Raw genomic sequence first — 15,227 nt, forward strand, 5'->3', positions numbered from 1 at the left:
GGCTTGGGTGGGTTTGGTAAAACTAATCAGATATTTTTCTTTTTTTTAATTAAGAATTTTTTTATTCATTTTACATAACAACCAAAGATCCTCCTCTCTTCCCTCCTTCCACCCCCGCCCCCAACCCATCCCACCATTAACCCACCTCCATTCCCTCCTCTGAAAAGGTAAGTCCTTCATGGGGAGTTAGCAGAGCCTGATACATTCAGTTGAGGCAGGTCCAAGCCCTTCCCACTGCATCAAGGCTATGCAATGTGTCCCACCATAGGTAGTGGGCTCCAGAAAGCCAGCTCATACATCAAGGATAGATCCTGATCCTACTGCCAGGGCCCCTTAAGCAGATCAAGCTACACAACTGTCTTGCTTATGCAGAGGGCCCAATCCAGTCCCACGGAGGTTCCACAGCTGTTAATTTAAAGTTCATGAGTTCCCACTAGTTGATTTGGTTGTCTTTGTGGGTTTCCCCATCATACAACCCATAGCTCCAGAGAAGCTTGCTAACAAGGAGGACCCTAAGAGGGATGCATAGATCGTCCTATGAAGGGGAAATAGATGAGATCTCCATGACTAAACTGGGGGAAAGGGGATTCAATAGGGGGTAGAGGATTGGGAATGAAAACATAAGGCAAAGGGATGTTTTAGAAGAACAGGGAAACAGTGAGAGAGCAATGAAAGAAATACCATGACAGAGGAAGACATCATGGGCATAGGGATAAACTTGGTGCTAGGGAAATTCCCAGGAATGACTCCACTTTAGACTACTAGCAATATTGGAAAGGGTGCCTAAACTGGCCTACCCCGGTAATCAGACTGGTGAATACTAAATATCCTCATAGAGCCTTCAACTAGTAACTGATGGAAGCAGATGCAGAGATCCCCAGCCAAGCACTAGGCCAAACTCAAGGAGTCCAGTCGGAGGGAAGATGGATTCTATGAGCAAGGGGCATCAAGATCATGATGGGGAAACCTACAGGTATTTTTCTTAATGAATGATGTAATTTTTTCACTTTGATTTATTCTGCAAAAAGAATAAATAAAATATTTGTAATAAGATCAATATATTTTAAAACAAAATTTGAGGATGCAATTATTATTTAAGTGTTGTAATCAAATAAAATTTACTTGTATTATGATATTTCTATCAATTTAGGTTTATATATAAAGAACACATATTGAGGGGTAGAATATCTCCAGTTTTATTGTGAAACCATTTTCAAAGTATTTTATTTTTTTGTATGTTATCATCTACATGTTTTCTTTGAGTCTTTTAAATACATTTTACACTAAATAAGTAATTTGGAATATAGAAGTAGATTCTTTCTTAAAGGCAACATCATTATTTACATTTAAATATTACAAGTAATGATAGCAATTTTATGATTTACTAATATCAGTACTCTGTAATGACAGTCACTATTAATTTTACATTCCAGGAATATTAATTTGAGTTTATATTTACATTTACTTTCCACTAATGTGTGGAAAAAATATCTGTAGCTCTAATTGAATTATATACCTGTTACTACAGGCTTAGTTAAATATTTGACATACTCAAAATACTTTATATGTCCTTTACATGATTGGATGAGTATAATATTCTTACTTCTATTATTTTCATTTATAATTGTTAACATGTATTGTGCTTATGTTAATATATACTGTGCTTATGTTTCTAGTTTTAAAAAGGATAGAGCTAGACTGCGTAATAGCCATTCATAGTCACTATGGAGAAAGTAGAGCGTGGCCGGACAATCTGGAAAATGTACACTGACAAAAATCCCGTGCCAAATGAGTAAGCTGGCAAAATAATGTTTAAAGAGCATTGTCTTGCTGTCCAATTTACACCTTGGTTCAGGTGCAGTATGGGTGCCCCCTGCTCTCCACATTTGAACACTAACTGAGCAATCAGCTAGCTCATTGTGGATTCAACTGCTGTTTCCAAACACAGGATGCCTGCCTCCAAAGTCGGTGTTGCTAAGTGCCTGACTACACTGAGACAATAATGGGCTGCCAAGGCATTTCCTTCCTTAGCTCTAACACTAAAGCCAATAGACATTCTGTATGCAGAGCTGAGCAGAGGCTAACATGGGCATTGGCAGATTTAAATTAGGTTGTTTCCACTTAATCTCCATTCCTACGCACATTTATACTTGAGTGGATTAAGTAAACGATCTCTGGAACCCATATATGTTTAAGAGAATATGTAAAGATTCAGTAAAAATAGCCCACTATATATAGATCTATATTCATCAGACTTCAAAGTAACATTAAGCTCTTCACAAATCCAATTTTACTTAGCCAAATGATAATACCTCTCCCAGGCATATTTCATTACAATTAAAACCCTAGCAATTGTTTCATGAAATTTGTATTAGATTTTCATACAAAACATTTTTGCTTTTTTTTCGTTCCAGCACCGATAAACCTGGAGAACATAACCTAAATTATGCTGTATTTTGTCAATAAGATAAAATTGCATCATTTCCCTCTTTCCTTTCATCCTTCCAGATCCTCACATGCACGCCACTTTGATTTCATTCCAATTCATGATTTCTTTTTTCTTTAATTGTTGTAATATATGCAAGTTTGTGTGTATATGTTAATATTCTTACTTATACTTTCTTTTAAGCAGAAAGACAACAGTCACAGGAAAACATATATTGTATCACTCTATTAACGTGCTGCCGAAAAGCAGTCAAATTACAGACAGCAGGTACAAGAGTGATTTTCAGGGAATGCTGTTAACAAGTGATTGTGAGTTAAGTTAATGCATACAGAGACTAATAGTGTATGGCAAATTATGAGGTTTGTCAACATGACAGTTCAGATTCATGTAACACGAGTTATACATGATTAAGGAGGTAAATACATGACATCCCGACTGAAGTTTCCCCTCCCTCCACTCCTCCCATTTCCCCCACAGACCTCCAACTCCCTGATATCTGTTTCCTTCCCTTTCCTCCATTTCCTTGAATATCCTTCATTTCCCTTCTTTAGAAAAGAACAGGCCTCCCAGGGATATCAACTGAACACAGCATAGCAAATTACAATAAGACAAAACAAAAACCCTCCATATCAAGGTTGGATGAAGAAACCCAGTGGAAAGAAAAGGGTTCAAGTGTAGAATAAAGAGTCAGAGATACCTCCCACTATCACTGTTAAGAGTTCTATTAGAAGAACAAGCTATGCAACCATAACTCATGCAGAGGACCTGCAGGCTCTCTGTTCTTTCAGTCTCTGTGACCTCTATGAGCCCAGGTTTGTTGATTGTGTGGGTTTTCTTGTGGTTTCCTTGACTACTCTGGATCTTATAATCCTTCCTTCCACTGTTCTTCAGGGTTCCCTCAGCTCTGCCTAATGTGTGGCTGTGGGTCTCTGCATCTGCTCCCATCAGTTGCTGGATGAAGCCTATCTGATGACTATTGGGCTAGGAATCAATCTAGAAATATAGCAGAAGATCATTAGAAATAACTTCATTGACGTTTATTTATTTATTCATTCATTCATTTATTTTGGACAATCAGTGATGTTTGGTTTTATCCTAAATCTCTGGGCTAGATGGCCAGTAACCAGAGGCTGGGTGTTGTCTATATTTACGACACTTAAAAATATATACTAAACTATGAAAATATATTATGACCTTTGTGTCTTTTAGAAAATTCAATCCATTTTTCCCTTATAATTCTTTTTCCCCTGGTGATTAACATTAAGGGAGAGATAGTGCAAAATTCTGTAGACAAAAATAAAGATAGGGCTGTGGATGGCTCAGTGGCTGAAAAGAGCCTGCCACGGCTCCATGGCTCAGTGGCTGAAAAGGGCCTGCCACCGCTCCTGCCACCCTCCTGCCACGGCTCCTGCCACGGCTCCTGCCACCGCTCCTGCCACGGCTCCTGCCACGGCTCCGGCCACGGCTCCGTCCACGGCTCCAGCCACCGCTCCTGCCATGGCTCCTGATCGAGGTGGCCACCGCTCCTGGCTCCGCTCCTGATCGAGGTGGCCACCGCTCCTGCCACCGCTCCTGCCACCACTCCTGCCACCGCTCCTGCCACGGCTCCGGCCACGGCTCCGTCCACGACTCCTGCCACCGCTCCAGCCTCGGCTCCTGCCACCGCTCCTGCCACGGCTCCGGCCACAGCTCCGGCCACCGCTCCTGCCACCGCTCCTGATCCAGGTGATTTGAGCTTGATATCACAGACCCACATGCTGGAAGGAAGAGACTCTCAAAATGAAGGCAGAATGATTTTAGTAGTAATTCCAACAGTCCTTGAGAAAAGTTACAGTTTTAATGGAAATACATTTGTTACTACACAAGAAGAGACTCTTTGCCAGTGACATATCCAACAGTGAATTAATATCCAGAATATGCAAAGATCACAAACCAAAGTCTCAAGAAAACAAAACCACTAATAAATAATGGGCTATAGATTTGAAGAAAGTTCTAAAAAGAAAAGGTAAAAAATGGTAAGAAATATCTAAAAATATCTTCTTATCATTAAGGAAATACAAATTAAAACTTCTCTGAGAATTCATCTTATCCTCTGGCTGAATGGCTAAGATTAGAAATAAAACTCACAGCAAACTGTCCCAAGAAAACATGGAAAGGAAAAACCTTACTCACTGTTGATAAATTGCAAACTGCTGAAGCCCTGTGGAACTTAATTAATGCAGAGAATCCTCAAAAAACTAAATAGATCCATATGACCCAGCTATACCACTCTGTTGAACGCTTTCTTGTCTGACTAGCTTTGCACCGCCAGCCTCCAAATAATGACCTAGAGACTTATTATTAATTATGAAAGTTTGGTCTTAGCTTAGGTTTTTTTTTCCAACAAACTCTTAGAACTTAATTACCTACAATTTTCAATCTATATTCTTCCATGGGGCTCAGTTAACTTGTTCTAAGACTGGTTGAAAATGCATGCCTAGATTCCTCCTCCCAGTTTGTCTCTCTCTGCACAGAAGTTCCTATCTTCCCTGCCTTGCTATTGGCCATTCAGGTCTTCATTACACAAAACACAGCAACATATCTTCACATAGTGTACAAATATCCCACAAACCATTCTTGGGTGTATTCCCAATGTATTCATTTGCCTCTTAGTGATACTAGCTTCATTAAATTGATTGCTGCAATAATCAAAACTGTAATAATTCTAGATATTTCAATTGATGGTTTGCGAATATATATATATATGAATTATGTTCAATTTTAAAGAGAAGAGAATTAAAATGAAATTTACAATTAACCAAAGATATGGACTTATTTCCTTATTCAAGACACTAAACAAAATGTCATGCTCCTTCCAATGAACAAGGCATTAGTGTTTCTAAGACAGATAGGTTGAAAAATCAGGACAGTGCAATAAAAGGGCAGTCATTCATTTGCTCCAACAATCATATGTGTCATGCAAAGACTATCTGATTTCTGAGTCAATTAAACCTTCAATAATTATTTAATTATTTTAGATTAGTTTTCCAAATTTAATTTTTCCCATTTCTTTCACCTGGAATTCTAAACCTATCTAAACAATGACAATATAAACCTCTGGACCAGAGGTGAGTGCCTGGGTCCAACCCGGACCGCATCCCTGGCCACCAACCACTCCTGAGAGGCCTGCCCAACTTGGCACCAGGTTCTGGCCACCGGGCAGCTCCCCTTCTAGCCCCACCGGGAGGGATCCCCATTTCCAAGCCCCCGGCAGCCCCTGCAGTCTCCGCGCCCTGCCCCCACGCCCATCTGCCCAAGACCCCACCCACTTCCTGAGACTTAGAGACCGGCCCCCAGCTCCCAGCCTGCCCCCGACAACTTCCCTTCTGGACCAGAGGTGAGTGCCTGGGTCCAGCCCGGACCTCATCCCTGGCCACCAGCCACCCCGGGAGGACCTGCCCAGCTTGGCGCCGGGTTCTGGCCACCGGGCAGCTCCCCTTCTAGCCCCACCGGGAGGGATCCCCATTTCCAAGCCCCCGGCAGCCCCTGCAGTCTCCGCGCCCTGCCCCTACGCTCATCTGCCCAAGACCCCACCCACTTCCTGAGACTTAGAGACCGGCCCCCAGCTCCCAGCCTGCCCCCGAAGACTTCCCTTCTGGACCAGAGGTGAGTACCCGGGTCCAACCCGGACCGCATCCCTGGCCACCAGCCACCCCGGGAGGACCTCCCCAGCTTGGCGCCGGGTTCTGGCCACCGGGCAGCTCCCCTTCTAGCCCCACCGGGAGGGATCCCCATTTCCAAGCCCCCGGCAGCCCCTGCAGTCTCCGCGCCCTGCCCCCACGCCCATCTGCCCAAGACCCCACCCACTTCCTGAGACTTAGAGACCGGCCCCCAGCTCCCAGCCTGTCCCCGACTGCCATTCTGGACCAGAGCTTGCCCCTGACTTCCCTTCTGGACCAAAGAGTTGGACAAGAGAACTCCCTTTTGGACAAGAGAGAGAGTCCTCCTGAGTCTGTCAGATCTTTGTGAAACAAGTCCATGATAAGACCAAGAAGGAACCACAAGGAGATGGGCAGACGTCAAAGCAGAAGTACATACAGCAAAATGAAGAGCAATACAGCATCACCAGAACCTAGCTCGCCTCCAACATCTAGACCTGAACACCAAAAATTGGAAGAAGCAGAAGAAAGTAGCCTTATGAGTAACTTCATGAAGAAGGTAGAGGCGTGTGTAGAGGAAAAGACAAGAAAATTGGAAGAACGCTGTAAACAACTAGAGGAAAGGGCAAACAAATTAGAAGAAAACAATAAAGCCCTCCAAGAAAACAATAAAGTCCTGGAAGAAAACATTAAAATCCTGGAAGAAAACAATAAAGCACTGAAAGAAAACCATGAAAAAGCAATGAAACAAACAAAGGAAACAGTCCAAGATCTGAAAAGGGAAATTGAAAAAATGAAAAAGACACAAACAGAGGGAATGCTGGAAATAGAAAACCTGAGTAAAAGATCAGGAACTTCGGATGCAAGTATAACCAACAGAATGCAAGAGATGGAAGAGAGGATTTCTGGCATTGAAGATACAGTAGAAGAAATAGTTCCATCAGTCGAAGGAAACACTAAAGCCAACAAAGTCATGAACCAAAATGTCCAAGAAATCTGGGACACCATAAAAAGACCAAACTTACGAATTATAGGGATAGAAGAAGGTGAAGAATACCAACTCAAAGGCACAGAAAATATATTCAACAAAATTATAGAAGAAAACTTTCCCAACTTAAAGAAGGAAATGCCTATGAAGATACAAGAAGCCTATAGAACACCAAACAGACTAGACCCCCAAAAAAAGTCCCCTCGACACATAATAATTAAACAACTAAATGTACAGAATAAAGAAAGAATATTAAGAGCAGCCAAGGAAAAAGGCCAAGTGACCTATAAAGGTAAACCCATCAGAATAACACCCGATTTCTCAATGGAGACTTTGAAAGCCAGAAGGACCTGGACAGATGTAATCCAGACACTAAGAGACCATGGATGTCAGCCCAGACTAATATACCCAGCAAAACTTTCAATCATCATAGACGGAAGGAACAAGACATTCGAAGACAAAACCAGATTTAAACAATACCTATCCACAAACCCAGCCCTACAGAAAGCACTAGAAGGAAAATTCCAACCGAGGGAAGTCAGATACACACTTGAAAACACAGGCAATAGATAAAGCCACAACAGTAAACCCCAAAGAAGAGAAGTACACACACACTACCACCAAAAATAACAGAGATGAAGAATCACTGGTCATTAATATCCCTTAATATCAACGGACTTAATTCACCTATAAAAAGACATAGACTTACAGAATGGATACGAAAGCAGGACCCATCCTTCTGCTGCATACAAGAAACACATCTCAAATTCAAAGATAGACACTACCTAAGAATAAAAGGCTGGGAAAAGACTTTTCAATCAAATGGTCTTAAGAAACAAGCAGGGGTAGCCATCCTGATATCCAACAAAATAGACTTCAAACTAAAATCAATCAAAAGAGATCAAGAAGGACATTACATCCTCGTCACAGGAAAGATCGACCAAGATGAAGTTTCAATTCTGAACATATATGCCCCAAACATAAGAGCACCCACATATGTAAAAGAAACATTACTAAAGCTTAAACCACATATAAAACCCCACACATTAATAGTGGGAGATCTCAACACCCCACTTTCACCACTGGACAGATCTCCCAAATCGAAACTTAACAGAGAAATAAAGGACTTAACTGATGTCATGACCCAATTGGACCTAATAGATATCTACAGAACATTCCATCCTAACAAGAAAGAATATACTTTCTTCTCAGCACCCCATGGAACTTTCTCTAAAATCGACCACATACTTGGCCACAAAGCAAATCTCAACAGATACAAAACAATCAGAATAACCTCCTGTGTTCTATCAGATCACCATGGTTTAAAGCTAGATTTCAACAACAACAAAAACTACAGAAAACCTACAACCTCATGGAAACTGAATAATGCTCAACTGAATCACCAATGGGTTAAGGAAGAAATAAAGAAAGAAATTAAAGACTTCCTAGAGATCAATGAAAATGAAGACACCACATACCCAAACTTATGGGACACTATGAAAGCAGTGCTAAGAGGGAAATTCATAGCACTAAATGCCCACATAAAGAAGTTGGAGAAATCGCACACTAGTGAATTAACAGCACATCTGAAAGCTCTAGAACAAGAAGAAGCAAAGTCTCCCAGGAAGAATAGACGCCAGGAAATTATCAAAGTGAGAGGTGAAATTAATAAATTAGAAACTAAGAGAATAATACAAAAAATTAATGAAACAAAGAGTTGGTTCTTTGAGAAAATCAACAAGATAGACAAGCCCTTATCCAAACTAACCAAAAGACAGAGAGAGAGAATCCAAATCAACAAAATCAGAAATGAAAAGGGGGACATAACAACAGACATTGAGGAAATCCAGAGAATTATAAGGTCATATTTCAAAAACCTCTACTCCACAAAACTGGAAAACCTAAAAGAAATGGACATTTTTCTGGACAGATACCACATACCTAAGTTTAATCAAGACCAGATAAACTATTTAAATAGTCCAATAACCCCTAAGGAAATAGAAACAGTCATTAAAGGTCTCCCAACCAAAAAAAGCCCAGGACCAGATGGTTTCAGCGCAGAATTCTACCAGATCTTCAAAGAAGAGTTAATACCAATACTCTCTAAATTGTTCCACATAATAGAAACAGAAGGAACATTACCAAACTCCTTCTATGAGGCTACAATTACCCTGATTCCTAAACCAAACAAGGATGCAACAAAGAAAGAGAACTACAGACCGATCTCCCTCATGAACATTGATGCAAAAATACTCAATAAAATACTGGCAAACAGACTCCAAGAACACATCAGAACGATTATCCACCATGATCAAGTAGGCTTCATCCCAGGGATGCAAGGGTGGTTCAACATACGAAAGTCCATTAATGTAATACACCATATAAACAAACTCAAAGAAAAAAACCACATGATCATCTCACTAGATGCAGAAAAGGCATTTGACAAAATCCAACACCCCTTCATGATAAAAGTCTTGGAGCGATCAGGAATACAGGGAACATACCTAAACATAATAAAGGCAATATATAGCAAACCAACAGCCAACATCAAATTAAATGGAGAGAAACTCAAAGCAATTCCACTAAAATCAGGAACGAGACAAGGCTGTCCACTCTCCCCATACTTATTCAATATAGTACTTGAAGTTCTAGCCAGAGCAATAAGACAACATAAGGAGATTAAGGGGATTCAAATTGGAAAGGAAGAAGTCAAGCTTTCCCTATTTGCAGACGACATGATAGTATACTTGAGTGACCCCAAAGATTCCACCCAGGAATTGATAAAGCTTATAAACACCTTCAGCAACATAGCAGGATACAAAATCAACTCAAAAAAATCAGTAGCCCTCCTATATACAATGGACAAAGAAGCTGAGAAGGCAATTAGAGATACATCACCCTTCACAATAGCCAAAAATGACATAAAATACCTTGGGGTAACACTAACCAAGCAAGTGAAGGACCTATATGACAAGAACTTTAAGTCCCTGAAAAAAGAAATTGAAGAAGATCTCAGAAAATGGAAAGATCTTCCATGCTCATGGATAGGCAGGGTTAACATAGTAAAAATGGCAATCTTACCAAAAGCAATTTACAGATTCAATGCAATCCCCATCAAAATACCAACACAATTCTTCACAGATCTGGAAAGAACAATACTCAACTTCATATGGAAAAACAAAAAACCCAGGATAGCTAAAAGAAACCTGTACAATAAAACAACTTCTGGAGGCATCACAATCCCCGACTTCAAGCTCTACTATAGAGCTACAGTAATAAAAACAGCCTGGTATTGGCATAAAAACCGACATGTGGACCAATGGAATCGAATTGAAGACCCTGACATTAACCCACACACCTATGGACATATAATTTTTGACAAAGAAGCCAAAAGTGTACAATGGAAAAAAGAAAGCATCTTCAACAAATGGTGCTGGCATAACTGGATATCAGCGTGTAGAAGGCTGCAAATAGATCCATATCTGTCTCCGTGCACAAAACTTAAGTCCAAGTGGATCAAAGACCTCAACATAAATCCAGCTACTCTGAACCTGCTAGAAGAAAAAGTAGGAAATAGTCTTGAACGCCTTGGCATAGGAGATCACTTCCTAAATATAACACCAGTAGCGCAGACACTGAGACAAACAATCAATCAATGGGACCTCTTGAAACTGAGAAGCTTTTGTAGAGCAAAGGATACGGTCAACAAGGCAAAGCGACAGCCTACAGAATGGGAAAAGATCTTCACCAACCCCACATCTGACAGAGGACTGATATCCAGAATATATAAGGAACTCAAGAAATTAGACATCAAAAGGACCAACAGTCCAATTGAGAAATGGGCTTTAGAACTAAACAGAGAATTCTCAACAGAGGAATCCCAAATGGCTGAAAGACATTTAAGGAATTGCTCAACTTCCCTAATCATCAGGGAAATGCAAATCAAGACAACTCTGAGATACCACCTTACGCCTGTCAGAGTGGCTAAGATCAAAAACACTGAAGACACTTTATGCTGGAGAGGATGTGGAACTAGGGGAACTCTCCTCCACTGCTGGTGGGAATGCAAGCTTGTACAACCACTTTGGAAATCAATATGGCGCTTTCTTAGAAAATTGGGAATCAATCTCCCCCAAGATCCAGCTATACCACTCCTGGGCATATACCCAAGAAATGCTCAATCATACCACAAGAGCACTTGCTCAGCTATGTTCATATCAGCATTGTTTGTAATAGCCAAAACCTGGAAACAACCTAGATGCCCTTCAACTGAAGAATGGATAAATAAATTGTGGCACATATACACAATGGAATACTACTCAGCAGAGAAAAACAACGACATCACACGGTTTGCAGGCAAATGGATGGATCTAGAAAAAATCATCCTGAGTGAGGTAACCCAGACTCAGAAAGACAAATATGGTATGTACTCACTCATAGGAAGATGCTAGATGTGGAACAAGGATGACTAGACTGCTACTCACATCACCAGTGAGGCTACCTGGAAAACGGGACCCCAAAAAAGACACGGAGAAATGGACAAGATCTACATGAATAGCCTGGTCATGAGTGGGAACAATGAAGGGCGACAGTCGAGGGAAAGAGTGGGAGATCCTAGCTGGATCAAGAAAAGAGAGGGAGAACAAGGAATAGGAGACCATGGTAAATGAAGACCACATGGGAAGGTGAGAAGGGGAGGAAGCAGAGAGCTAGGGAGGCCCACGGAGATCCACAAAGATACCCCCTCAAAAGACTGCTGGCAATGGTCGCGAGACGGCAGGAACTGACCTACTCAGGTGATGGAATGGCCAGACACCCAAATAGTGATGCCATAAACCCCATCCAAGGACTGAGGAATCTGAAGGCAGACATCCACGGCTGGGCCCCTGGTGGAGCACTGGGAGTCTAATTAGTGAGTATGAAGAGGATTTATATGAGCGAGAATTGTTGAAGCCAAGGTTGGATAAAGCACTGGGATAAATAACCAAATGAATGGAAGCACAGGATCTATGAACCAAAGGCTGAGGGGCCCCCAACTGGATCAGGCCACCTGAACGGGTGAGACAGTCAGTTGGCTTGATCTGTTTGGGAGGCAGCTGTGCATTGGTGCCAGGTCCTGGGCTCGTTGCATGAGTTGGCTGTTTGAATCCTGGGACTTATGCAGGGACACTTGGCTCGGTCTGGGAGGGGGGAATGGACCTGCCTGGACTGAGTCTACCAGGTCAACCCCGGTCCTCGGGGGAGACCTTGATCTGGAGGAGGTGGGAATGGGGGGTGGGCTGGGGGGAGGGGTGGGCGAGAGGGGGAGAACAGGGGATTCTGTGGCTATTATGTTGAACTGAATGGTGTTGTAAAATAATAATAATAATAATAATAAAAAAAAAATAAAAGGAAAAAAATAATAATAAAATGAATAAAAAAATTCAAAAAAAAAAAAAAAAAACGTTTTAGATTCTCATGTGGTTCACTTCTATTTCCAATATAATTTCATCTATCCTTGCATCTTTCTTATCTTCCATGTATTCAGAGAATATTTTCTACCACCTATAATAATTTGTATGTCTTCTGTCTGATACCATGAAGGGTGTACGAAAATGATAGTCCAGGTGCATTGTTTTGAAGAATTCCTGGTTAGTCTAGGAAGCCATTCTTCCATTCTTCTGTTTCTTTACTGTGCTACAGATTAAATGCAGGACCCAGTACAAAATACCCAGGTTTTCTACCACTGAAAAATATCCCAAGCCCTGGTCTTTCAATTCAACTTTACTTATTGGATAAGGAGCAACCACACAATCTTAGTACTGAAATTTCACTGATATAATGCTATTCACCTACCAAAGCATTTTTAAAATGGCATATAGACTTAATCATCAGAGGTCTATATTATAGTAATTACACATGTTATTGGTAGCTCAAATTCTTGATCATTAAACTATATTTCACTTCAAGCTATATCAATAATAAGAACATCACTTACATGGAAAAAATTATTGAAGGAAAAATTAATGAATAATATTGAATCATAGCTTTGCCCATTTCTCTGAATCTATTCCTCCTGTAACATAGAATTCATTATACCTATATCTAGCTTTAAAGTGTAAACATATGATTTTAAGTGATAAATTTAAAATATACTTTATATCAAGATAAGTGAAAATTTTCACACATTGAGGAACAATCTCAAAATAAATAATCACCTGTGATTTTATGATATTAGTCATAGTTTTTCTCTGTGTATGTGTCTGTGTGTATGTGTGTGTGTGTGTGTCTGTGTTTTGAGATAATGATGTTGTTCATATACCACTGTGTCCCTTTTAAATCTTAATCTTTATCAGTACATGTATTCTTTCTTGTAAAATATATTTGCTAGGTAGATTATAATGCACAACTTGAGAGATAATTATATATTATAGCAGTTAGCATCTTATGCAATACAAAAATATTTGATCATATAGTCAAGATTTCTTTATTTACTACAAAAAGTATCCATGTCACACATTTTTGTACTTATCTGTGTGTTAAAGGGAAACTGCTTTACACTGACCTTAGTTAATACACAAAACACATGATTTGGAAATAAAAATATTGACATATAATTATTCAAAATCTTTTATGTTAAAAATCATCAGCTGGGTAGTGGTAGTGCATGCCTTTAATCCTAGCAATTGGGAGGCAGAGGCAAGCAGATCTCTGTGAGTTTGAGACCAGTCTAGTCTACAGAGCCAGTTGCTACTTCTAGGATAGCCAGGACTTTACAAAGAAACATTGTATCAAAAAATCCAAAATAATAATAATAATAATAATAATAATAATAATAATAATAACCAATGCTTATAAGATTTGATTTGATCGTATTACCAAATCTTTATAGGGATCCATATACAAACTTTTATAACTTTGTATTTAAATTTATTAAAACCTTAATTCATTTTGGTTAATTTTGGGAAATGATCCTTTTTAATAAAATTGAAATTAATTTGAACAATATCACAAAGGTTTATTTATTATAGTATTTGTATTTCTAAAGTATGTGAAGATTTCTACCTATGTATATAAAGAAAACAGAGAAACCATTTAGATGGAACAAGCTTGGCAATTACACCATTACTAGTGAGAAATTATGTCATAAAAAAAGAGATAATACAAAAAAAAAAAAAAAAAGGCGGGCGGTGGTGGTGCATGCCTTTAATCCCAGCACTTGCGAGGCAGAGGCAGGCAGATCTTTGTGAGTACAAGACCAGCCTGGTCTACAGAGTGAGATCCAGGAAAGGCGCAAAGCTACACAGAGCTTTTTCAAGAAACCAGAGAGAGAGAGAGAGAGAGAGAGAGAGAGAATATGTCTTTGTCACTCATATATCATTCTTTTCATTTCCAAAATTCTCAGCGACTTTTCAGAAACTGAAATGGAACCAGGAGATAATTGATAGAGGTTCCTGGACAGAGAATTTGTTAAAATTAATCTGATAACATTTCTGGATTTTCTATTTGTGTATTAAGATTTTGATATTCTTTAAATATGCATTCATTATTTTTAGCATTGAGCTTTATCTATAATAACTTTGAAGTTACCTAAATTATACAAATGGGAAAAAGTCTTTTTTTATTTCCAGATTTCTTAGAATCTAAATGTACTAAAGCTAACATTTCCCATATAGGCAATGACAACAAATTTGGGAATCATGCCAAAATTTGATCAGCCCTTGGTCTAACATGTAGTAATTATATGATGATGCCTCAGGTTTTCACTTTTGTACTATTCAACTTTCTCATTTGGGATACAGAACTACTAATTACCCTGTTTCATCACTTCAGAGGAATAAACAAAATGGCACAGCCTTGAAAATAACCAGTGCCCAGCACATCTCCTGTAACTACAAATGCCATGTCTCCTTCAGCATCTGCAATATTGCCTCCCGAGTATGCTCTTCTCCACTAAAATTAAAACTCTCAACATTTCCTACTTAACAGTCTACAAACACTTTTCCTTATAGTCTTAGATAAATGTGGGCTCCACTCCTCACCAAAAATACTTCTCTTTGCAACAGATGAGACCACTACAGAAAGGGAAAACCAACCAGTATGCATTATTATGGAGCCCAATCACAATGGATACAACTAAAAACAAACAAAAACAAAACAAAACAAACACAAGACA

The sequence above is a fragment of the Peromyscus maniculatus genome, chromosome 9, assembly GCF_049852395.1.
Source record: "Peromyscus maniculatus bairdii isolate BWxNUB_F1_BW_parent chromosome 9, HU_Pman_BW_mat_3.1, whole genome shotgun sequence".
NCBI classification, from domain to species: Eukaryota; Metazoa; Chordata; class Mammalia; order Rodentia; family Cricetidae; genus Peromyscus; species Peromyscus maniculatus.